This window comes from Equus przewalskii, chromosome 2, assembly GCF_037783145.1.
Source record: "Equus przewalskii isolate Varuska chromosome 2, EquPr2, whole genome shotgun sequence".
Classification (NCBI taxonomy): domain Eukaryota; kingdom Metazoa; phylum Chordata; class Mammalia; order Perissodactyla; family Equidae; genus Equus; species Equus przewalskii.
The window spans coordinates 89879531-89905582 of record NC_091832.1 but is presented as its reverse complement, the minus strand read 5'-3'; the positions used below and the strand labels follow the sequence as shown (position 1 = coordinate 89905582).

The 26052-nt window shown below is 36.2% G+C and overlaps 1 protein-coding gene across 49 annotated transcripts in view; it reads left to right on the top strand.

The window, feature by feature from the left end:
* IL15 (interleukin 15) overlaps positions 1-26052 on the top strand; it is a 121972-nt gene that overhangs the window by 72906 nt on the left and 23014 nt on the right. For 6 of the 49 annotated variants that reach the window (XR_011537134.1, XM_070609035.1, XM_070609023.1 and 3 more), the window contains exon 3: positions 2667-2752. The exons of 39 other annotated variants lie outside the window; for them this stretch is intronic. The gene's annotated coding sequence lies outside the window, so the exon portion shown is untranslated. Of the gene's footprint in view, positions 1-2666; positions 2753-7274; positions 7386-26052 lie in introns of those variants that run through there. 4 more of the 49 variants (XR_011537136.1, XM_070609022.1, XM_070609008.1 and 1 more) reach the window with 1 other exon arrangement.

The following is a 26052-nucleotide window of genomic DNA, read 5'->3' as shown; positions in this document are numbered from 1 at the left end:
CTAGTTGTTATTTAACTTTATTTAAGGAATGCAGGAATATAAGTATATATTTCTAAATTTGCTTTCATTTCATTAGGAAACTTTCAAGGATCCACAGGCATTAATAAAAATGGTTGTCTACAGAAAGAGAAGAGGGTGGAGGGAAAATGGGGTGGACAGGGACAGGAATCAGGGCATGCTTTCTAAATGAATCCCTTTCATATAATAAAAGGTTATTTTTTTCCAAATTTGTAAAGTGAGGAATTGCATCTCATTTTATTTTGCATTCTTGATGACTGTAAACATTGAATTCTGCAAAGTGTTCATTTGGTATTTGTATTTTCACCTTTGAAATGATCTGTTCAAGTTCTTTATATTTAGAGTATCTTTGATGTCTCACCAAGTTTATAATTTCTTAATATGTAAGGAATCAGTACCTTTTAACATATTTTACTCCTATGTCAATTCTTATGTCAATTTCACTTCTGATGAAATAATTTGGAAAAATGATATCCCTGCAATATATAGCGTTTCCATTCAGGAATAAAGTGTGCTTTTCAAATTATTTAATTGTCCTTTTTGCTTTTCAATCTAGTTTTATTAACTTTTTACATAGTTTCAGTACATTCCTTATATTTGTTCCTAAGTATTGTATAATTTTGTCACTAATGTGGATTAGATAATTTTCTCTACATATTGCTAAGATACAGAATGATGAATGTGAAAATTATTGGTCATTTAATTTTTATTTATCATTTATTTTGTTCCAAATCGTCTCAGAGAACCTGCCATTTTAGTTCTTAAGATGTTTCGGGTAATATGCTTAGCTTGTTCATTAAATAATCATAGAATCTAAAAGTAATAGTTCTAGCCTTTTGAATAGTTATGACTAAAGTTTCTTTTCTGCCTTATTTGTATTAATCAGAAATTCCAGGAAAGAGCTAAAGAGTAGCTACCAGGGTATCTTATTCTTATTCCTGAATACAAAGAGGATGCCTACAGGGATTTGCTAGAAGATTTGAAGTTGGTATTAGTTTAAGAAGGTTTTGCTTATATTAAGAAATTACTATTCTATTCCTTTTATTAAGAATTAGTTATTTTTTAAAAAAATGGGTGCTGAACTTTGTCAAATGCATTGTAAGGGCGCAGTTGGTATAATGTTTACGAGATTGGCCTGACAGGAATTTGAGGCCCTCCCCTACCACTTAGTAGCATTGCATCACAACCTCGGGCTTGCTGCTTGTGCATTCAGTTTCATCATTTGGAAAATGGAGAGAGCAATCATATCTGCCTCCTAGGGATTCTATAACTGGCACATGATTATTTCATGTTATGCCTGGCTCTTGGAATACGCTAGGTGCTCAGTAAAAAATAACTATTATCATCATCTATTGAGATGATGGCATGGTTTTTCTACTGGACAACTTAAGATGAGAGAATTCGGCAAAGCAAGTCTGACTGGAATCCCAGATAACCGTGGCTCATCTTATCAAGAGCACACATCTGTCCACCTTGTGTTTGAGCACCTATGGCTTAATTCACACTAATTTTTGCTCTCAGAATGCCAGTTGCCTTCAAAAGAATGAGTTTGTTTTGCCCAGTCAGTAAGATTAAGAAACAAGTTTGTCTTCTGCTTTTCAGAGCTGTGTTTATTCAGTTATAGGAAGGAAGGGTGGAGTTGAATCAAATACTGATTTTTGAAACACTTGGTTTTTTTAGTTTTAAAACACTTTGTTTTTATAGTGGGTGATCATGTGAAGTGTGTGTATTTTTGTCGTGGTATTGTAATGCACATAATATTTAGGAAGTTGTCAAAACATGCTGAGGGTTAATCATATACACACATGAGCATGCACCTCACCATTATCATCTACTGTTTATTTACTTAATCCTTTATCTTAATTTTAATTTTTTCATACAATAGGTTATTTTAGCATTCTGTGGAAACCTAACTTGATATTGTTAACATTTGTTGAGAGACATTACGCTTTGTCTACTGTCACTGCTAGGAAAGCTCGCTGTATAGAAATATAATTTGCACATTAAAAAAAGATACAGGTAGGATGTATGGTTACCTTTTATTAACACATATTTTATAATTGTGGTTAAACCATTTTGTAATTTTATTAAACTGTGTTAAATGATTCATTTTGTGGTAGAGATAATACTTCGTGTTACATATACCAGAAAATATATGCACATTCTTGTTACGAGGTATTTTCTTTAGAATGGGGGGCCTTTTGAAAAATAAATGCTGCAGACCCGCTGAAGCTCTGTCTACCTTACTGAACCTTGCTTTTAAGCTATCTCTGCTGTACTGGTTTCACCTTCTTTTTTTGCCTCTCCCAAGCAAGCTTCTGACTCTCTCCTCAACAATCTTCTATGTTCCCTTGTGGGTTTTGGCAGAAACTTCTGGATTCCTTCCAGAGAGGCGACTTGGGTGTATTAACTCAGTGCTTCTCTCTGTGTAACTAATCCTCACCTTTGTTTTTCCATTGCACTCGGCTGCCTCTTGAGTGGAGCTACCCTTCATAGTGGTATCCATCAAGGCTTCCAAAATGGGGGCGGAGGGTGCAGAACTAAGCCTTGCCACCAAATGCCCTCTCAACCCACTCACCCAAAGAATATCAACCCCTGGATGGAGAATTTATCACACACATGTTTTCTTCTACCTCTGTTTCTCTTAGACTTCCCACCCTCCTGGCTCAAACATCTACTTGCATCGCATCTTTCTGATCCTGAGGGCAACCTGATATCTAACCTTCATAGACAGGTAGTGTTTTACCTCTCTACTCTGGAAGAAACTCTGTTTAGACCAAGTTTCATTTTCAAGGTTAGAGCCTCAGGAAAGCTAGGCAGTAGGGCTTTTCCAAACCGGAGGTCACATTGGTTTAATTCTGAGAGGAGCATAGTACAGTGGTAAAAACATGGACACAAGCCAGGCTGCCTGGTTTCCTGCTCTGGAGCTGCCACCGACTAGCTGTGTAACTTTGGGCAAGTTATGTAGTTTCTCTTTTCCTCAGATTTCTCGTCTCTAAAATAATGATAACAGCACTTTTCTTATATAGTTATTGTAACAAAAATATTAGTTAAAAATATCTAAATAGGACAGCGACTGGTAAGTAGTCAGTACTTGATATTTGTTTCAATTATTCTTTTAATATTATTATTAATAATAGTAAAAAGTTATCCTTGCTTTATATATATTTGAAGATGTAGAGCATAAGTAGAATATGGTAAAGTGATGGACCTATCTGATGGGAGATAAGTAACTTCCTATTGGCACTAAATGGAAAATGAAGTTGGTAATGCAGGTGCCTGATTATGTAGGACTTTGAAAATACCCTAGAATTTAGACATACAATAGTAAGCAGTAGGAAGACTTGACAAAATTTAAGTGATTGTGTCACAAGAGTATTGTTGTTGTTGTAAATTAACCCATTAGGAGCACAGACAGTAGAATCAGAGAGTGAGATGGAGATCGCAGTTATGGGAATTCACCATCAAGGTGATACAAGCCTGGGTTGAGTTTTTGCAAACAGCAGCCTTGACGCAGGGAAACAGAGATGCTTATCAGGGGTCAGAGAGAGACTCTGGCCAATGGTGTTTCTGAGTTAAGGGTAATGTTGAATCATGTTGAAATGAAGAGAAACAGAAGAGTTGCAAGAAGAGGGTGTTGTCTGGGAAGAGAAATTTTGATTTTAGATTAATTAAATTTGAGATAGCGATAGGCTGTGCAGGTAGAAATATACATTCGCCAGGGATTGGCGAACTCCTTGTGTAAGGGGCCAGATAGTAAATATTTTAGTCTTTGTGGGCCACATGTGGTCTCTGTTACATAATCTTCCTTCTTATATTTTCTTTTCTTAATTATTCTTTAAATATATTTTTTTAAAACTGTAGAACAAAAACAAGCTGCAGCCTCATTTGCCCTATGAAGTTGTAGTCTGCCAAGCCCTGCTATAGTTTATTGCAAAAGAACAGAGCCTTGGCAGAGATGCTGGTGTTGGAGATCTAGATTTCTTAATCTTTAGCATATATATAATTTGAAAAATCGTTAGTGAGCATGGATACTATATCCAGTATTCTAATTAAAACTGAATATGATTATGAAAATAAAACTGTATAAATATTTAAATTAAAAGGTTCTTTCCCAGAAATAGATTTTACAAAGTCATGTCCCACTTCTTGTGAGCCCTGTAAATTGCTTTCTATGGACTTGTATCAACTAGATACAAAAGTATGTTCAATAAAATTAATACAGATACATTAAAAGAAATAGTGATTAGAATTTAACATAAAACTTTTGGAAAATTCCTAATTTCATAACTCTGTGGGAATTAATGTGAAATAAAGTTTGATTTACCACAGAAACAAAAAGTGAAGCCCTTGGTTCTGAGATCCTCATGATAAATGATAGAATGAAACAGAACACAATTATTGGAGCAGCTGCACTGGGCTTAAGGAACTGGGATTCTTTGTTTTAACTATGGGGTTGGAGGGGGTTATATTCTTTCAAAATGGACCAAAATAAATGCATTATAGAAATAATTTAATCAGACAATTTGAGTTTTTTAATTCTATCTAAATTAACTAAAATCTATGACACAATTTGAAAAGCCTCTTCAAACTAGCCAAAATAAACGAGTCCATTCATTCCCTCAATTTAAGTAGATTAGTAGAGAGTGAGTATATTTTCCAAACTGAATTTTATCAATACTAAGTTTAGCTGAGGCATTTGGCTTTTTACAATAGATTTCTAGAGAGATTAGGTCTCTTCCTTTTACAATAGAAATTATAGCCACAACTAGAAGGACCCACGACTGAAAATACACAACTATGGGGGCTGGCCTGGTAGCACAGCGGTTAAGTGCACGTGTTCCACTGCAGAGGCCTGGGGTTCGCCGGTTCAGATCCCGGCTGCGGACATGGCACTGCTTGGCACGCCATGCTGTGGTAGGCGTCCCATATATAAAGTAGAGGAAGATGGGCGTGGATTTTAGCTCAGGGCCAGTCTTCCTCAGCAAAAAGAAGAGGATTGGCAGCAGTTAGCTCAGCAAAAAGAAGAAGATTGGGGAAAAAAAAAATACACAACTGTGTACTGGGGAGGCTTTGGAAGAAAAAGGAAAAATAAAATCTTGGGGAAAAAAAGAACAAAAAATTATTTTATTTGTTTTATTTAAGATGACACCTTATTTCAGGTAAACTTTTGAATTCTACAAAGAGTATTACTTTCTTACAGATGCAGAGCTCAGATTACAGAAAAGTAGTTTTAGATAAATTCAGTGTTGTGTTCAGTTTCAGGTACTGAGTTTTGAGAGAAACATTGATAAATTGGATTTTACTCAGAAGAAGACAACCAGGAATATAAAGTGTCTAGGTACTAACTCAAATGAAAAATAGCCAAACAACTAGCATGGAAAAGAAAGAGCTTGGAGGGGCTGGGCGTGGGGGTGGGCTACATCTGTATCAGTTTTCTTGATGTTTAAAATAGCAGAGGAAGCAGCAGATTGAGTCGTTCATCCATTCACTATCCGTCTAGCTATCCATCTAGCTATTCATTCAACCATTTAAAAATAACCTTCTCTGTGTTGGTCGTTGTACATGTGCTTGAGATACAAAGATGAATAAGATAGCCCCTGTCTAAAGACACTCACAGCTTAATGGGGAGACTCACCGTTTTGTGGGCACACTTAGTGGCTAGGTAATCTAATCAGTCTTTGTTTTCTCCGCTAGATAATAATACTAGCTCATAAGGTTATGGTTAGGAAAAAAACGAGGTTGTGAAAAGTACTTCAAAGTAGTCTAGAAGGTTACATGATTTCATATTATAGACTGAGGGGTTTATTGGCAAGAGATTACTAACTCAGATTTTCTAAATGTTGTGATTTAAAAATTTATATATAGGGAGTCAGATATCTACTGCTGTGTGACAAACCATCCAAAATTTAGTGGCTTAAAGCCCCAACACTTTGTTATTTCTCATGATTTTGTTGATTGGTGGGCCAAATTTTCTGGTGTTCTTGTCTGGGCTCATTCAAGATTTCCTCACTCCCGTCTCTGGGGCCTTGGGGCTGGCTGTGGTCTGAGTTTTTCTCTCCATGTAGTTTCTTCATCTAGTATTCTAGCTGGATTTTCTTTCAATTCATCAGGAGCATTCAAAGAGAGAGAAAAGAGAGTGGAAAGCCCTCTTAGGGCCTCACCTTGGAAGCTGCACATTATTTCTGTCACATCCTTTCAGTCATAGCAAGTTATAAGGACCGGCCAGCCCAATTAATAGAAGGGGAAATAGACTCCACCTCTTGACGTGAGAAGTGATGAAGTCACATGGTACAAAGGCTCGGGGGATGGGAGGGATTGTTGTGGCCATCTTTGCAACATACTGAGTTTTCATTTCACATTTGATAAAATGTAAATATTTTTCCATATACAATGGTAGCAGTTGTACTTATTTTTTTGTATTTCAGTAATCATTACTAGCAAATAATAATATGAAATAGCATATAGTTTAAGGCCTTCTATAGTTCATAGTATTGTTGTTTCTAATTAAAAAGATATTGCAGCAAATTCTAACCGAGGTGTTTTGACATAAGGATGTGTCTCTATCTATGAGAAACTCTACTAGTTTGACAGTTATAGTCTCGTTAGTTGATCATTACACTGTCTTCAACAGTTTAGCAATAAGAAATAAATTCTGCCTCTTAATAGCTGTCAATTTTATTCCTTTATGACTAAAAGATAAATATATTTTACTTCGGTTTTCCTGTTATCTCAGTGTGTAACCAAGGCTTGGAGAGCCTAGAGTGGGAGGATGAGTGATTTTTTCTTTGTTGTTTTAATCTAGTAGTTTCAGCGTCATTTCTAACTGGTTAGTCTCCTTACTTTTTAAGTGATTTCATGAACAAAATATTATGTGGTTGCGTTGACCTATCTTTGTTCTTTTGTAGTCTCAGTGACTTTTTTCTTGAGAGTATGTATAATAAACAGAAACAAATTCATCCATTTTGCTAAAAAAAAAGGATTTCAAGCATTTGGGAGTAGCACTTATTTTCCATTGAAAAATACTCACAGGATCTAGATTGAACAGTAGACTTAGTACATAAAAGTAGGGAGCACTCCTAACGACTTCTGGATTGGCACTGCTCAACTAAAAAGAAACTATATAAAAGTAGTGATAACAAAGTAAAAATATTACAATTTATAGACAGTTATATATGGTGATTATAGTCTCTAGCAATAGGGAATGTCTTTCATTTTCTTGATAATGCAACAGTTTCTTATCTTCTCACCTTTAGATATGCTGCCCCCTGAGCTTGGAATACTCCCATCGCCTTCTCACTTAGGGAATGTCTGCTGCCTTTTTGGCCCCAGCTTCCATGTTACTTCCTCCAGAGAGTCTTTCCCAGGTTAGGCACCTCTGTTGCATGTTTTCATAGCACCCTCCTCTAATACTTCCCACTATTATGTCATTGCTGTCGGCTTGTCTGTCTTCCTCACTGGACTGTGAGCTCGATGAGGACAAGTATGATGTTGACCTTGATCACAGTGGTATCTTCACTTCATAGCACAGCACTTAGAGCCTTGTAGTGGGTGATCAGTATTTGTTGAATGAATTAATTTGGGGTAGACTGCAATAAAATTTCCTTGTTTTCTTTATGTATTCTTCATCCAAATAAAAATACAATAGAAACCCTATTTTCTGGATCAGGACCACATCCAGAATGTCATTTGACATTGAAAAAGAAAAAGCACACAATGATCTGTCTTTTCATTGCATGCGACAGATCAAACATCCTGCTTTGTAAGTGTTCACGTGGTCTCTTATTATATGCTGGCTTTATATGATTCTGCATAAGATTTTATTTGATTGACTTTGTATTTTTGACAGTTCCATTAACACATTGCTATGGGAATTGTGGCCACCCAAATCAAATATCTCAATTTTGGTTTACCTCATCACCATACTCGCTACCTTGACTGTATCTTTCTGCTTCCTACAGCTTTTCTACAGCTCCCTTTCACCCTCTAGATCAGTAATAACCTCATTGCCCCTCTGTCCTCCACTATTCCGTGGCAGTTCTTTGGCAACATCTGCCCCTTGTAACACATATAAGAGATAATGTGTTTATTACCATCTCACAATATATTAGAACTCACATTCTCTAGTTTGCCACCTTTCTCTAACTTTTCTTTTTTCAATTCTAATGTAATATCTTGCACATACTTATGGTCCAAGAGATAGTTGTTGATATCTTTTTTGAAATGAGTTTTCTGTAGCATGTGGCTCATGTTGGGATTCGGTGGCTACTTTCCATTAGCCAACCTCACAGTCTTGCTTCCAAGATCCCATCAATTGAAAAAAAATGTAGTTAAACATTGGCATCTGGGACAAAACTCAAAAAAGAATCCTAAATGTTAAGAAAAGAGTAATCTATATTGTTCTGTAATTTACTATACTACATTATGTCATATTATAACATAGGAAAAATATTGATAGCCAGTTTCTCTTCAGTAAAGTGTAGAAAATTAAATGAAATTCTTTGTAATAGAATTATATAGTATATCTAAAAGTTGTTTTATTCAAACTTTATTTGCTTTTACTTAAGTAATATGTTTCTATTGCGGTACAGTTGACATATTATATTAGTTTCAGGTGTACAACCTAGTGATTCAATATTTGTATATATTGAAACATGATCACCACAATAAATCTAGCTATTATCCATCACTATACATAGTTACAGAATGTTTTTTCTTGTGATGAGGACTTTTAAGATCTATTCTCTTAGCAACTTTTAAGTACCCAATACAGTATTATTAACTGTAGTCACCATGCTGTACATTATATCCCCATAAGTTATTTATTTTATAGTTGGAAGTTTATAGCTTTTGACTACCTTCACCCATTTTGCCCACCCTCTACCCCCACCTCTGGCAACCACCAATTTGTCCTCTGTATCTATGAGCTTAGTTTGTTGTTCGTTTTGTTTTTTAGACTTCACATGCAAGTGAGATCATATAGTATTTGTCTTTGTCTAACTTATTGCACTTAGCATAATGCCTGAAGGTCCATCCATGTTGTCACAAATGGCAAGATTTCATCCTTTTTTAGGGCTGAATAGTCTTCCATTGTATATATATAGTCATGCATCACTTAACGATGGGGAAATTTCTGAGAAATGCATTGTTAGGTGATTTTATTGTTGTGCAAACATCATAGAGTGTACTTACACAAACCTAGAAGGTATAGTCTACCTACCCATACCTAGGCTATATGGTATTAATCTTATGGGACCACCATCATATATGCAGTCCGTCGTTGACCAAAATGTCATTATGTGACACATGAACATATACCACATCTTCTTTATCCATTCATTCATCGATGGCCATTTAGGTTGTTTCCATATCTTGGCTATTGTAAAAAATGCTGCAATGAAGATGAGAATGCATGTATCTTTTCTAATCAGTGCTTTTGTTTTCTTCAGATAAATACCCAGAAGTGGAATTGCTGAATCATATGGTAGTTCTAGTTTTACTTTGTTGAGGGAACTCCAAACTGTTTTCTATAGTGGCTGCAGCAGTTTACATTCCCACTAACAGTGCACAAAGGTTCCCTTTTCTCCACATCCTCACCAACACTTGTTATTTCTTATCTTTTTGATAATAGCCATTCTCACAGATGTGAAGTGATATGTCATTGTGGTTTGATTTGCATTTCTCTGATGATTGGTGATGTTGAGAATCTTTTCATGTACCTGTTGGCCATCTGTATGTCTTCTTTGTAAAAACATCTATTCAGATCTTCTGCCTGCTTTTAATCAGATTTTTTTCAGTATTGAGTTATATGGGTTCTTCATAGATTTTGGACTTTAAGCTTTTATCAGATATATTACTTACAAATATTTTCTCCCAATCAATAGGTTGCCTTTTCATTGTGTTGATGGTTTCCTTTGCTGTGCAGAAGTTTTGTGCTTTGATGTAGTCTTTCTTGCCTATTTTTGCTTTTGTTGCTTTTGCTTTTGGAATCATCCCTAAAAACTCAATACCAAGAGTGATGTCAGAAGCTTACTGCTTTTGTTTACTTCCAGGAGTTTTATCGTTTCAAGTCTTATGTTCAAATCTTTAATCCATTTTGAGTTAATTTGTGTGTATGGTGTAAGATGTCTACTTTCATTCCTTTGCATGTGGCTGTCCAGTTTTCCTGACACCATTTATTGAAGAGACTTTCCTTTCTCCATTGTATGTTCTTGCCTCCTCTGTTGAAGATTAGCTGTCCATATATGTGTGGTTTTATTTCTGGGCTTTCAGTTCTGTTCCATTGATCTGTGTGTCTGTTTTTGTACCAGTACCATGCTGTTTTGATTGCTATAGCATTGTAATATATTTAAAATCAAGGATTGTGATCCCTCCAGCTTTGTTCTTCTTTCTCAAAATTGCTTTGGCTATTTGGGGTCTTTTGTGATTCCAAACTAATTTTAGGGTTGTGTTCTATTTCTGTGAAAAATGCCACTGGAATTTTGATAAAGATTGCATTGAATCTGTCAATTGCTTTGGGTGGTATTGACATTTTAACAATATTCTTCCAATCCATGAGCATGGAATATCTTTCCATTTATTTGTGTCTTCTTCTTTAATTTCTTTTATTAATTTCTTGTAGTTCTCAGTGTACAGGTCTTTCACTTCCTCAGCTAAATTTATTCTTAAGTGTTTGATTCTTTTTGATGAAATTGTAATTGGAGTTGTTTTTTTAATTTCTCTTTCTGATAGTTCATTGATAATGTACAGAAATGCAACTTTTTCTTTGTATATTGATTTTGTATCCTGCAACTTTACTGAATTCATTTATTAGCTCTTGCAGTTTTTTGGTGGAGTCTTTAGGGTTTTCCATATATGATATCATATGTTCTGCAAATAGCGGCAGTTTTACTTTTTCCTTTCCAATTTGGATGCCTGTTATTCTTCCCTAATTATTTTGGCTAGTGCTTCCAATAATATGTTGAATAAAAGTGGCAAGAGTGGGCATCCTTGTCTTTTTCCTGGTCTTAGAGGAAAAGCTTCCAGCTTTCCATCCTTGAGTATGATGTTAGCTGTAGACTTGTCATATATGGTTTTTATTATGTTGAGATATGTTCCCTCTATCTCTTTGTTGAGAGTTTTTATCATAAATGGATGTTGAATTTTTGTCAAATGCTTTTTCTGCCTCTATTGAGATGATCATATGATTTTCATCCTTCATTTTGTTAATGTGGTGTGTCACATTGATTGATTTGCAGATGTTGAACCATCCTTGCATTCCTGGAATAAATCCCACTTGATCATGGTTTATGATCCTTTTAGTGTATTGTCTGATTTGGCTTGCTAATATTTTTTTGATGATTTTTACATCTATGTTCATCAGAGATATTGATCTGTAATTTTCTTTTCTTATGGTGTCCTTGTCTGGGTTTGGTGTCCTGGTAATGCTAGCCTTGTAAAATGAGTTTGGAAGAGTTCTCTCCTCTTCTGTCTTTTGGAAGAGCTTGAGAAGGATTGGTATTCATTCCTTGAATATTTGATAGAATTCACTGATGAAGACATCTGATCCTGAACTTTTGTTCGTTGGGAGATTTTTGATTAATGATTCAGTCTTCCTACTAGTAATCAGTCTATTCAGATTTTCTATTTCTTCATTGCTCAGTCTTGGAAGGTTGCATATTTCTAGGAATTTATCCATTTCTTCTAATTTTTCCAATTTGTTGGTATATAATTTTTCCTAATAGTCTCTTATGATCTTTTGTATTTCTGTGGTGTCAGTTGTAATGTCTTTCCTTTTATCTCTCATGTTATTTATTTGAGTCTTCCCTCTTTTTTTTCTGGATGAGTCTAGCTAAAGGTTTGTCAATTTTATCTTTTCAAAGATCCAGCACTTAATATCATTGATCTTTTCTAATTTCTTTTAAGTCTCTATTTCATTTATTTCCACTTTGGTTTTTGTTATTTCCTTCTTTCTGCTAACTTTGGGCTTTATTCTTCTTTTTCTAGTTCCTTGAGGTAAAGTCAGATTGTTTACTCGAGTTTTTTCTTGTTTCTTGAGGTAGGCATTTATTACTATGAACTTCCCTCTTAGAAGTGCTTTTGTGCATCCCATAAATTTTGGTATGTTCTATTTCCATTTTCATTTGTGTCAAGGTATTTTTTTATTTCTCCTTTGATCTTTTCATTGACCCATTGGTTGTTCAGTAGCATGTTGTTTAATCTCCACATATTTGTGAATTTTCCGGTTTTCTTTTTATTGATTTCTAGTTTCATAGCATTGTGGTAGAAAAGATGCTTGATATGATTTCAATGTTCTTGAATTTATTATGTCTTGCTTTGTGGCCTAATATACAGTCTATCCTGGAGAATGTTCTATATGCACTTGAAAAGAATATGTATTCTGCTGCTTGTGGATGGAATGTTCTGTATATATCTATTAAGTCTGTCTGGTCTAACATGTCATTTAAGGCCAATGTTTTCTTATCACTTATTTGTCTGGATTATCTATCCATTGATATAATGGGGTATTGAAATCCCATATTATTATACTATTGCTATCTTTTTCTCCCTTTAGCTCAGTTCATATTTGCTTTAAATATTTAGGTGCTCTTATGTTGAGTGCATAAACATTTACAAATATTGCATCCTTTTATTGGGTTGACCCCTTTATCATTATGTAATGACCTTTCCCTAACTTTTGTCCATTTATCTCATATATAAAAAACATCCTGTTGTTATTCTGACAGCAGTCTCATAAATTGACTCTTTTAAATTTTATTATATAATTTATCCTCTCTCAAAACAGACAATCTAGTTTTTTATTCCACTGCTATTGTCCAACATAATTAATGATCTGTTTTTTCCTCTCAACCCACATTTGTATTTTTATAACCATGCATTATTTGGACCAGCAGAACAATGTAAGCAAATTGAACATTCACAAAGCACTTCATCTTTTCTGTTTAGGTACTTAAATTTAGAAAGTTTCGCTAAAGTTGATAGTAGATTTGTACAAGTTTCAGGTAATTCTTCAGCTGTTCTTTATTGTAATAGAGAATCACAATCTAGAGCGCTTATGACCTTTGATTACTTTTTAGGATCCTAATCCTTTTTAAGGATATCTAGTTGTTGCAGTGTTTTTTTTTTTCCTCAGGAAGATTAGCCCTGAGCTAACATCTGCCACCAATCCTCCTCTTTTTGGCTGAGGAAGACTGGCCCTGAGCTAACATCTGTGACCATCTTCCTCTACTTTATAATTGGGATCCCTACCACAGCATGGCTTGACAAGCAGTGCATAGGTCCGTACCTGGGATCCAAACCAGCAAACCCCAGGCTGCCAAAGTGTGACGTGCGAACTTAACCATTGTGCCACCAGGCCTGCCCATGGTGGTCTTTTTCTTGATGCTCAGCTGAAGTGTAGCATGTATAGGATGCAAATACAAATTAATAAGACTGATTTTCACATGTGTTTTGTGGAATAATCTGATTATTTCATTATGATATCTCATCTGAAACTTCATTTTAATTTCACAAACCTGTAAGTCTATTTGAGGTATAGGGGAACCTAGGTAGGAGTAATATCCAAACAATTTTGCAGAAGATTTCAGAAAGGTTGACTTACAAAATGTGTCAGAACTCTCTGAAGTTTCATAAAATTAAGTATTCAAAGGTACATTCATTGCATCTTAAATTCTTACCACACGCTAAATACTATGCTAGTCACATTGCATGCATAATCTCATTACTCCTAATTACAATCATTTATGATTTGTATCATTTTCTCTGCTTTTCAGAAGCTTTAGGAATTGAATAAATTGCCCTACCTACTAGTTTTTTTATGCTTGTGTAATAAATCATTACAAGCTTAGTGACTTAAAATAACACCCACTAATTATATCACAGTTCTGTAGATCAGAAGTCCAGCTGAGCTCAACTGGATAATGTACTCAGGATCTCAGAAGATAGAAATTAAGGTGTCTGCCAGACTGGGCTCTTATCTGGAGGCTTTGGAAAGAATCCATGGCCAAGCTCATTCAGGTTGTTGGCAGAATCCAGTTCCTTGTGGTTGTAAGAATGAGTCCTTATTTCCTTGCTTGCTGTCATCAGGGGCCATACACCCCTCCTAGAAGCCACCATTATTCCTTCTTACAAGACTCCCTCAATTTTCAGACCAGCAAAAGCATGTGTAGTTCCTCTCATGATTTGAGTCTCTCTGGCTTCCCTTTCTCCCACCAACCAGAAAAAGTACTCTGCTTTTAGGAGCTTGTGTGATAAGGTTAGCCCTCTCTCCCAATAATCTCCCTGTTAAGGTCAACTGTGCCATATAATACAACACAAGGGTGTGAGGTGTGTGATATCTCATCATATGCACATTTATGGTGGGATTTTTTGGGAGGTGGGGCGTGTAATTCTGCTAGCTGCACCCTATTACTCAAAACAGTAATTGAAAGAGTTAGAGATCAGACCTGGATTTGGTTGAACTACGGAGCTTTATCCTTATATCATATTCATCAGATACTCATCAGAGGTCCTGATTTTATCCATGTGCATTATGGGAGCCAGCCTTATTGCTATATAGCCACTCTATGTTTGTACCACATACTGCTATAAAAAGTACTGCCTTTGAGGGTTGTAGCACAAGCTTTACATGCACACTGGTCCTGGGAAATACGAGATCCAGATGGTTAAGAGTTACATAAATTAAATTTTGTTATGCTCTACATATTTCTGTGATTTGCACTTATGTCAGTTTAGTCTGCCCTATTTTATTTCAAGCTTAGATTTCTACTTTGTACTCCGTCTCCCCTCTGTTTCTCTTAGGAATATACTTTAAAGACTTGGTTAACTAAGAGTCATGTTCATTTCAGTTTCTTTTGGAAATTTGAGCGCAATCATAGTTTTTCCACTTATCTGTATTCTTTTCAGAGGTAATTGAATTCAGGGACTATAATTCCTATAGCAGTGTGCTAAGGGAACTGCCAAAGATATAAAATCAATCAAGAAAAAGATCCTATTCTTGATCATACAAAGCTACCATTAGCTAGAGATGAAATGGATTTTTATGAAGCAGAATATTTGATCTGGTGTACACAGGGTAAGAAAGAAGAAGATTTTGTTATTTTATTGATTTTAAATAGCATAAACAAATATATTGCATATATTTCTTTGACTTTTGAGTGTGACTTTTTTTGAGAGATCTGTTGATTTCTTTGTTGACAGCTTTTGAATCTTCTTTTTTTCCCCCATTAAGACAATGATAGGAATTTACTTTTTTCTCATGATTTACCAGGTCAGACAGAGCCTCATAGACTCTAACCAGCTCAGTTGTATTAAGAACAGTGTAGTTTATGTGTGAAACAAACTGCAATCCTGGTTTACTCAATAACTAAGTAATTTGGGACACATTGCTAGACATCTCTGAACCTTGTTGTCCCTAACTATAAAATGAGCAGTTCCAAAATTCTGTTATTTTAAACATATCTATGACATTCTGAGTTGCTGGAAATAATTCATTTGGATTTGACTACTTAAAATTTGTTCACTAGATCTCATAAAGACATATGAAAAAAATTTACAAACGAACATGTGTGAAGATTATAGTAAAAGTGATTGGAATGTGCATGGGCTTGTCATACTTAATCAAGCTATAGGATTGTTTTTCTTTCTTCACTCAGTAAAACTCTGCTGGGTTCCAATTTTTTGTATACTATGCTCTCTTCAAGTAAGTGTTCCATTTTTTCCTTTTTCTCTTATTTCACTATAAATATCTTTTATTTGGAATGTTATTTGGTCACAATTTGTGCATGATTGTTCTTACTTTAATGAGACATTATTACCTCTGCTATCTAGGATAAATTACTTAAATTTTAAAACACAGACATCATGATAGCACTCTGGTCAGAGTGGTTACACATTGTCTTAGCAAGTTGATTTTGCCTTCCTTTGTGAAATATGTTTATGAAACATTGGCGGTGTCATTCTGATGGGTTCCCAAATTGATGGCTCAGTTGTGACAAGTCAAAGCATCCACATGCTGTTTTACAGTGTTAAAGAAAATTAAATGACCAGTTAAGTTAGAAAAGAAGTCTGAGCTATAACTTCTCTCTGTAGAAGAGAGGATATTATAGGCAACATGCACAAGGAATGATTTTTATGGTAATAAAGTTTGGAAAATACCAACCAGAACACAACAAAACTATTCATGCTGTTGTTCAGTATGTACAGAACAAAGAGAGTTTCAACTCTGCAAGAACCTATACACTATATATTTGCAATGATGCCTTAGTGCAAGGGGGAACAGCTGTTTATCTGTTTTACTTTTGATTTTATTTTCCTTTTACGCTGCCGTTCTTTCAGTACGTGGCTTTATGAAGCTGTAGGATTCTGATAGGAAAACTACAGAGTCCATGTGCTTTGGAAGTCAATGTGTTGATTTTCTAGCTGGATAGCAATAGTTTATTATAGCTGGAGGGAGTGTGTGACTATGAATGTCAGAGGCAGGAAGCTTAATGCCACCAATACCTTGTCCAGAAGTGAGCTATCTCCTGTGTATTATGTGCTTCATTCTACTGAATGAATATTGCATTACTGTTCTTATTTTTTTGTTTGAATATCAGAGACTTATCACATGGTTTTGTTTCTGTTGAACACTTGATGGAAAGTTCTGTTGTAAAGCTTCCTTCATGGAGACAGCTTTACGTCTTGGCTGTAAAGGAAAGTCCCATAAAATTTGATCAGATATCGTCTTTATCAGTTGCCGCCCTGTGTGCTATTAGAAGCTCAGAACCTGAGTACTACTTTTAACTCAGAGCTGTGTTTGCCCAGTGATTTGGACTCATCCTTCATCTTACCACTTTCTTCCTACTAAACATCTCTCCAACCAGCCTTCCTTCAGGAGCTCAATAGTCTTGTTCAACTCATCCTTCCTGTACATTTGCATTATCAAGGACCAAACATCATTCATGTTTAGGGATTCACCTCTTTTGTTTCTTTAGACATAGCTTCTAAGAAGTGCTTCATGCCAGGAAGTCTTCAATAAATGTTGATTGAAGATTCAGAAGTTTTTTTTTACTTGAAATGGAACTTTAATGCCAGTTCTTCCTTATTATAACTTGTTCTTTACTTAAATTTTGTGGCCGTGTCACCCTGGCTTTGTGTCCTTATTGGCTGACGTCTGATATTCAGCTCAGCCATTACAAACCTTTATTCTCCCTGTAATTCTGCTGCTTATTAGTGGTCCTATTTTGCCTCAATTAAGCAGAGCCTGAGAGAGTGCCTGTTTTCCATTATTGTACATTTTCCTTCTTTCCCCAGAACACCTTTTGATTCTTACTCTGGATTCTTACATGAGACGCACTGTGAAACACAATTCTTTCCTTCCTTTTTGTTCTCATGAGTTGTCATGTTTAATTAACCTGAGTAAATAGAAGGAGGAGAAGAAACTTTTTAAAGGGTAATAGAAGTCACAGTAATATTTTGCTTTGCCTGGAAACATGTTACTCAGCATCCAAACAGAGTGTAGACTCTACAGATATTTCTTCACATTTTCCTTTAAAAATAAATAAATAAAAGGGTAAATGGCACTTCAGACAGGCTGTTGCATTGTGCCTTAATGGCCCATGGTAGCCCAGATGTTGCAGTGCTGTAAATGGGAAGAGAATTTTCTTTCGTCTTCTTTTCTGCTAATGGTGTTTATTTGACTTAAATATTAAGTTCTAGCACGATAATAGGTGCCCAGGGGAATCAAAGTGAAATAACAAGATTCTTAATATATTTTTCATTTCCGGATAATTTGTGTTTCATGTATTTCTCATGGAAACTGAGAAAACATTTTTTTTCCCAAAGGCAATTACTCTGCATGGCCTTTTTACCCTGTTATAGGGCCTTCTTTCTTTCCAGATAATAACCCACAGAATCTCTTTGTGTGCTCAAGTTAAGTCATTAACGGCTTGACAAAGTGTTGTTAGTGCAGAAAGCTTATTCTCTTCATTGGTTGAATGTAACTTCCAGACATTAAGTGACCCATTTTGTTGTTCCTGAGGCTAAGAATCATTATTTTCTTTTGGTACCATACAGATTGTGGATTTCAGTTTAATCCAGAAACTCACAACTCATGTTGAAGTAATTTCTACTGAGAAGTGATTTTTCTAGATAATTGTTCAAATTTTTTGATTGAGTCAACATTAGATACAACAGTGCAACGGGCATGCTCTACTGTAGAGATTATAAATGGAAGACTTTGTTCTTTTAGTTTACTTTTCCTCCTTCACTAATAGTTTTTGCTGAACTGTTGGTTTTTCCTGAACATTTCTTCAGAGTTAACAACAAAGACAAGTTCAACCATTGTCTTCCCTTATAAATTATTAATACAATAACATCCAGCTTTGTTCTCCTTGTGTGTACCTCCTTCTTCTTAAATGAAAACCCATATTTGTTGAAAGAAAATATGAACACTAAGAAAACTTTACTTAATGATGACTAACTCTGAATTTTCTTTGCCAAATCTAACCTTGGAAAATATTGATAATTGAATTCTATAAATGAAATTAATTTTATCTAGTTACAGATTTTTCCCTGTCAAACTTTTGTTCAAAACTACTTAAGATATAAGGTACTAGCTGGAATTTTCCATCAGAAAGTCAGTACTGTTTAATTCCACACGTGTACAACATACATGCATGATATATAATCACGTTAAAAAATAACTAAGTTCTGTAAGAACAGAAATTTTATCTCTTGTTCTCTGCCATGGCAAATATGCACGTGTGTGCACACATGTACCTGCATACATATACGCAGTGGAAATCCAGCACTGGGAAGTTCCCTGGACAGTTAGGGAAAGGTGAGACGCAATGTGGTATAATGGAAACAATATGGACTTGGTATCTCCTTTGGGTTGTTCTATTAACTGCACTGTGCTAAACTGGAACAAGTTATTTAATAACTTCTGACTCACTTTTATCTTGTCTGTGTATTAGGACAACATTCCCAAGTTTACTTTCACATTCGGTCATTGGAATAACAGCTGTTTCAAGGTGGAGAATAAAGCTTTAGGCTGGAGAGGAGGTGGTACCAATTTTCAGGAAAAGGAAAAAGCATTACTCACTTTTCACTTCTATCTATAGTTAGAGTTCTAAAGGGGGCTATAACCCCAACATATCGTGAATGGATTTGTGGAGAGATTGAATAATAACCAGCTTTAGGAGGCAGGTGAAAATACAGAAACAATATGAATATTTGGTAAAGTAAATTTAAAAAAATACTCTTAAGGGAGAAACAGTAGCAAAGAGAGCTACAATCAAGATGGAAGCTCTTATTGGGCATATCTGCTGGAGAGAATGGCAAATTTTGTGTAGGATCTCAGCTAATAATGACCCAACCCTGTATTTATGCAGCTAATAATTAACATGTGGGCTCAGCATGAAGTCAACTCCAAATTCTCATTCTTCAATAATCAACAGTCTTCACTTTCCTGTAAAAAGAATGACTGTTGGAGGCCGGCCCAGTGGCATAGTGGTTAAGTTCACATGCTGCGCTTTGGTGGCCTAGGGTTCGCAAGTTTGGATCCTGGGTGTAGACCGACACAGCACGCATCAAGCCATGCTGTGGCGGCATTCCATGTAGAAAAATTAGAAGGGCTTACAACTAGGATATACAGCTATGTGCTGGGGCTTTGGAGGGGAAAAAAAAAAAAAGGAATATTGGCAGCAGGTGTTAGCTCAGGGTCAATCTTCCTCGCCAAAACACATTAAAAAAAAAAAAAAAGGAATGACTGTTGATGACCAAGAATCATAATTTATTAAAGTAGAAAGGCCATTTATTAGATTAGGGTAATTGTTTAATAGATAAACAACTGATCTGAGTGTTTACACTAGCTGATATTAAAAAATGATGTGTGACTTTTTTCTCTTCAGTTATGCACCTGATTACTAATTCCTCTTAAGTACGACTGTTAGGTATCATCTCTGTCTAAGAATCTAGTTGCATCCCATTGTCCAGAAAATCAAATCTGATTCCTCAGCTTGATTTTGAAGGTCACATGCAATCTGGCTGCAACCTGCCTATTCAAATGTGTTTCCTTTGATTTCCTTCAGTACCTTCCACTAACTGGCGCCTCTTAGCTTTTCTTTTACCCAGATGGTATTATTTATGCCAAGTCTATATTTGCTGGAATATCCTTCTTCCTATTCATATTTTATTCACTCTTTAATACTAACCTCAATTGCCACCCCATCCAAAAGCCTTCTCCATTTGCAGCAGCATTTATTCATACTTATTTATTATTCAGCTATTCATGCATTCACAATCACTTCACAAATATTTATTGAGTACTTTGTATGTTACAGGTTCTGGCCTCTCTTAATTGTGAATTTTTATTGCATGTATAGTCATATCCAAGTAGTTATACTGAGTTTATAGTTTAGTGTTTATTTTCCTCTGCTATGAAGCTGAGCCTGTATATACATATATATATATTTTTTTTTTAAGAGAAATCATGAAATAGTGTAAGACATGACCAGGCAGGGCATTATGAGGCTGATTCTGTGTCTCCTGTTGGCTACTACTTAGTTCTTGGGTAATTTAAACCAGTCGACATTTATTAAGCTTCTATCATCTTTATTGCAGTGTTCAGCACTATAGGAGATACACAGATAGGTGTATTTTATGTATGTGTTGTGACATGTGTAAGAAAAAATCATTTTATGGAGCCAACAATCTAGAAGAAAGATCCTTAACTTGGGATCCTGAGACCTCTAAAGGACTTAATGTTTAAACTTCAAGTGATTTTATCTAAATTTTTGGATATGTGCTTATGTGCATTTTTCTGAGGAAAGAGTGCATAGCTTTTAGATGTTAAAGATGTTATTGGTCATCAAAAAAAAGTTTAAAAAGCTCATGATCCCAATGTATATAAAGGAAGTACCCAACTGAAGAGCGAGAGCCATAGAAGAGCCACAATATTCTAAGCTGGGTTTAGAAAGAGGTAAAATGATATCTGCTGTGGTCCTTTAGGGAAAGTCTTCCTAAAAGAGATGACTCTTGAAATGCATGCCATGTATCTTTTGGCCTCAGCTTCCTCATGGAAAAAGAAGGTTGATTATAGGATCTCTGTTATTCTTTCCAGTTATAAAATTTGTTACTTCTCTATTCGATCACCAAATACCTATCAAAATGCCAGGCACAACGTAGGTACTCAGAAAATATCTGTTAATTAGTCCTGAAACGAAACTTTAAAAATTTGTTTTCCCAAATATATCCACTGTCTGGAGTTGAAATTTTAGAACATTATAGCATTACTTCTCCGATGTTCCATGAATGAAAGGAAGACATCAGATATTTATAAATCATTGCTCACACTCTTTCACTTGGCAGATCGGAATGTTTAATTCATTACTTCCCTATTATTTATTCATAACATTTTAAAATACCTTTGTATTTTGTGATGCTTTCTGTTACAGCCGTTTGGGCCTCCTCGTTAGTCTTTATATTTTGTGAGGATAAAAACTATCTCAAATCCACCTGATACACATCACCTCACAGATTCCCTTAACTAAATGGGGGCTTAGGAAATATTGAATGGTAAATGAAAAGATGCATATCAAAGTACATGAAAACAATCTTTAAATTGCCTGTTTCAGTACAGCAGAGAGTTTAAAGACCATGGGCTCAGGAGTGAGACGGCAGGTTCAGATCTTGACACAGCTTTGTCCTCCGTGAGTCACTTTTGGCAGGTTCCTTAAAGTCGTTGGCCTCAACTTCCTCATCTGTCAGGTGGGATAATGACAACATCGACCTCATAAATTTAACTGAATAAATTAACGAAGTGCTTGGAAGAATGCCTGCACTCATAAATGAGGTAGAATCCAGGTTTGTGAGGCCTCAAGCTTTTGTAGTGTCTGGGACCCTCTTTAAGAAAAAGAATACAAAATTATGAATACAAAACTAGTTAATTAGAACATTTTTCAGCTATTTATTTAGAGTGGGAAAAGAAATAATCAATTACAGATATCAAAAAACTGAAAAATACCACAAACATCACCAAATATTGTCATCATTAATAAACTTCTTGACTCATCTTTGTAGACTTTTATTTCCTATATGATTTTGTCTGCATGCACTCAGATTTCCTCTTTCATATGATAATGATTTTTAGTATTTTCTATAGAGAGAATAGAAGGAAAATTTATTCTTTTCTCTAGCAAAGTAGGTCGAAATTTGTTTTTTATTATTAATTGTTAAGGAAGTATTCATTTATCTTCAGAACACATTCCTGGCAATACCATATTTCTGACTCCCTCTGTGGCTTCGTTCAGGAAGTCCTTCTTGTCTGGAGAGAAGCCCCAGAGAAGTCCAGGTTTTGAGTTTCACTTAGCATGATCTCAGACAGGCCAGTGCCTCCACAGTGGGTCCAGCCTGGCAGGCTGCCTGCTGCTCTCTCTTGACTCTCTATCACCACCTTGTAGGCGGGTCTTGCTATGAGAGATGGCCAGAGGGTGTAAATTGGCTGAGAGCCTGGGACATAATGATCCTAATGCATTGTATTCACATCCTTAGAGTCACAGATAAGGTCCAGATTTTCCGAGAGGTCTACTGGAGTTAGATTGTCATTGGAGTCCAAATAGATTGAAGGAAGTGTTGGCAGCCTGCCTGTTTACAATACCTGCTGCAAACCCAAGATGACTTCTAGGAGGTAGAAGGTGACAACCAGGCTGAAGCTACCCTCGTTGCCCCCACTACAGGTCTGGAGCTGTTGTTTCCTCACTGCAGGCATTGCAAGATAAGAGATGTTAGAAAGCCGCTGATTTCATGGTAAATCTGCCTCTCATTCTAAGTGCTCAGTAAATTAGCACTTACCATTGTTATTTTACTCTTTCATTGCCAAATAATTTTTGGTAAATCCCTAGAAATTTTGCAGTGAATGTCTTTTTTTGATCTTATATAATTTTTAAATTTTCAGCAACAATTCTCTTTCTCCACTTTATCCAGGGTAGGATTTCAGATGACCTAAACTCTTACTAAAATGGGTTTCAAAATGGGTTGTGCCAGAGAAAATTTATGTTTAATACTTCATGAGCATATTAAGATCAAATTATATTGCAATAAAAATGTTGTACTTCCTTCATTCTTAAATATCATTTATAGGGGGCACCATGCTGTGGCCATATTCTTTTTCAGGAATGAGGAACTTGTTATCCCAGCTGCTGGGAACGCTGCTTGCTTGAGTCTTCTGCTGACAGTTCTCTTTGGGAGAAACTCTTCTTCTCAAGGTCACATCCACTCCCCAGGGGCAGCCTGCATCTGGTGTTCCTTGGAGGGAAGAGAGTGTTATGAAGGCCCTCATTTACCCGACTTGGTACAGTTCCAGAGGGCCATCCCAGCTTCAGAGCTCCACAAAGCCTAGTCAGTGACTTCTTCCTCTACCCAATTCAGCTTTCTTCCTTTCCCCACAGGTAGTAAGCCTGAAGATATTTACCAATATTTGTCCTGCACATAAATCTGTGTCTCTTTCCCAGAGAACCCTTCTTGAAACACCACCAATTTTTTAAGAACCACAATCTTTTTAATAACAGCTTTTCTGGAGATGAGGACAGAGATTACTTATAAGATGTGACCCTATTTCAGAAACATTTAAGCTGAAAAAAATGGGCTTCTTACGTTCAAGGAAATGTGCTATCAGGGTCCAAGAGAATGCTGTAATTGCTTGCTGTGTGATCGTGTTAGCTGTGACCTGAAGCAATTAGAAGCCTTTCACTGAAGCCTTTATCTGAAGAAAGGTTAAAGATTATTGTTTTTTCTTTTTCTCACTGGAGTTTTCTCCTTACATGCCCTCCTAGCTTGATCTCATCTGAAGTTGAGGTTTTAGGCCATTGTGTTATATCTCCAGCCCTGCCAACTCTAGAACTTCTAATTTGCATATTCATCTCTCTGCCAGAACATTTTCTTTGATAGCCTACCAGCCTCCTAAATGTAACATGTCCAACACTGGTGAGTCATTTTCTCCTCAAACCAGCCCTGTCTTGTGTCCAATCTCAATTGGTGGTGCCACTAACCTGACATTCCAAACCATAAAACCCATTAGTCATTCTAGACTCTTCCTCCTCCCTCACCCTACATACCAGACAGCCAACAAGACCTGCCAATTTTGTTGGAGAGTATTGCTTCGCTAAGTAACACTATTAATACTTTTCAATTCCTATTACTACTTCCTCAATTTAGGTCTTTAAGTGGACTATTATACAATAATTAACTATTTTTTTACCTTCAGGCTAGCTTCCTGTAAATACACCCTTTGTGCAGTGGTCAAGATGATCTATATCAACCACAAATTTGGTCATGCCATTACATTCATGAACACAATGCACAGCAAGTGGTCCTGTCAAGCAAGGCTGCCCATGACGTAACCCATTCATCATTTACCCTACTGCTACCACTCCCTAGCTCCAACCTGATGTGCCAGGAAAATTGAAGCGCTTGGAGTTTACCTGCAGGCTCTGTTTGTCTCTTGCTTCTGTGCCTTTTCCCATTTTTTCCCCTCTGCCTGGAAAGCCCTTTTCTTATTTCTTAGATTGGCTAACTTTAAACATCCTGTAAAGTAATCCATTTTTGTCATCTCCTCTAGCATGTTTTCTCTCAATCTGAAAATCTAGATACCCAAACTGTCTTAGCATTTATAATTATTATAACGAAAGTATGTGTGCATTTCTGTAGTTTCCTAAAGGACGGAGACTATGCTTATTCTCATTGGTGACCTTAGTGCCAGGCTCACAGAGGGCACTCCGTAAATGTCTGCCATACAGAAGTGAAGAGTGAAGACAATAGATCCCTGGTTCCCTTTGCATTTACTGATTCGTTGCTTGTTTGGTATGTTATCAGGATTCCTGAAATTCTTTCTGAATTCTGTCCTGAAATCCAGCTCTCTTCCCTACATCCTGATAAAAGTGGATATCTAATAATCATGAAACTTAATCTTTTCAAAGCTGAACTCCTGACTTGTTCCTCAGACCTCTCCTCTCACAATCTCCCTTGTTTTAATGAATAGTAACCCTGCTCTTCTCATTTCAGGCCAAAACCCTCAGAGTCATGTGTGATACTTCTCCTTCTTTCATTTCTAACATCTATTCATCAGCAAATCCTGTATCTTCAAAATATACTCTTCTCTCCATCTCCATTACTATTACCCTGGATTATTGTAGCAAACCCCCAACTTGTCTCCCTATGTGCATGCTTGCCAGTACAAAGTCTTTCCCAATATGCCAGCCAGAGTGTGGCTTTTAAAATCTAAGCCCATTTGTATTCTCTCTGTACTCAACGTGCCTCAAATGGGTTTCCCAGGTGGACTTTCCAAAGCCCCAGTCTGTACCTGATGGCATGGGTCCTTCTACTCTCCCCTGCCTAACGCTGACCTTACCTCCTGAATGTCTGGCTGAATTAGCATCCTTGACCTTCCCAGCATGCTTCTCCCACAAAGTCTTTGTATTTTTTGTTGCCTTCACCCAGAAAGCTGTTTCCTCAGATTGTGTTTGCTGACTTTTCCTTTAGATAGATCTCTGCTTAAATTTAACATCACCCGGTTAGCGAGGCCTTTCTTGCCCATCCTATGTAAAATAGAGGTTAATGTCACACATACCGTATTTATTGTTCTCCACGGTAACTGAGTACACCATCAGTCGTACTCTATAACTACTCATTTATCTGTTTTCTCATTTTATGGTTATTTTCAGTGTTGTGTCCTTATAAGAAGAGTGACTCACGCATAGTCAGAGATCAGTAAATATTTGATAAATGTATAAGTGAATGAAGGAACCAGAACTAAACTTCAGTTGTGGTCCTCAACATGTGTAGCATTGGGGAAATTATTTAACTTCTCTCGGTTTTACTTTCTTTATTTGCAAAATGAGGCTGATGATGCCTGCTGTATTTTTCTCAAAGGTTCTTGATGAGATGCCAGTGTAATATTGACAGATGATGTTATGAGTCCTTACTATGTCTCGTGCACAATCTAAAGTGCTTTACGTGTAAAATTTCATTTAATCTTCACAGTGATCATAGGAGGTA